Consider the following 1,059-nt stretch of genomic DNA (forward strand, 5'->3'; position numbering starts at 1 on the left):
AGATGTGGCCTCTGCACTTCATTATCTTCACCATCAGTGCCCAACACTCATGATTCACTGTGATATAAAACCACAAAACATTCTTCTTGATGAAGATCTCACAGCTCATCTGGGTGATTTTGGTTTGGTGAGACTCGTTCCTGGATTCAGTAATGCACCGGACCCACATCTGTTTAGCTCACTTGGAATTATGGGAACCATTGGCTATGCAGCTCCAGGTAAAGTTGCTAGGTAAACAAAAATTGTGAATATACCATATGGTCTCTTCTAACAATTAGTAAATTATTTATATATTTGAATTTGCTTGTCGCAGAATATGGCATAGGCAGTAAGATCTCCATATTAGGTAATATGTACAGTTTTGGGATTCTAATATTGGAGATATTCACGGGAAGAAGACCCACAGACCCTTTGTTCCAACCAAGCTTTAGTCTCCATAACTTTGTGGAAACAGCACTGCCAGAGAACGTTATGGAGATTCTAGATAAAACAGCTTTTCATGGTGGGATGATGAGTAAAGCAACCCATGGAGAAGAATACTGGGCCAGTGTCAAGAAAGAACAGATGGAATGCTTGGTAACAGATGGAATGCTTGGTTGGCATACTTGAGATTGGAGTTGCATGTTCAGCTGAATCACCAAGAGACAGATTGACCATGAGACAAGTTTACAGTAAGTTGATAGCAATTAGAGAAAAAATTCTAAGAGCAGAAGATGCATGAAGAGGAGATTTGAGGCCACAGGCTACAAGTGAAAGCATTGGATTATTTGATTTAAAAGTTTAGCTAGTCTTACATTCTGTCTTGTTGAGAGTTGCTTTAGGAATGCACGTCTTTCTTTGCTTTTTTTCTCTCCAGTTTTTTTATGTACAATCCTAGTTAAATTAGGAGTCCTATCTTTGGTAGGAAACTAACTAGTTATTTTAATTTTGGTAGAAATAGGTTGCTTCTTTGTCCTAATTCTAGTTGTAATAGCAACTATTTAAGTTGCTAAGTTGATCATCTATAATAGATGGCTTTTACAAGAACTAATTAACGGTTGTGCATATTCTCTTCTTTCA

The 1,059-nt window shown here is 37.5% G+C and overlaps 1 pseudogene; it reads left to right on the top strand.

Annotated features, from left to right (window-relative positions):
- LOC107864954 overlaps positions 1–1,059 on the top strand; it is a 6,182-nt pseudogene extending 5,123 nt beyond the window's left edge.

Source organism: Capsicum annuum, chromosome 3 (genome assembly GCF_002878395.1).
Source record: "Capsicum annuum cultivar UCD-10X-F1 chromosome 3, UCD10Xv1.1, whole genome shotgun sequence".
Lineage (NCBI taxonomy): Eukaryota > Viridiplantae > Streptophyta > Magnoliopsida > Solanales > Solanaceae > Capsicum > Capsicum annuum.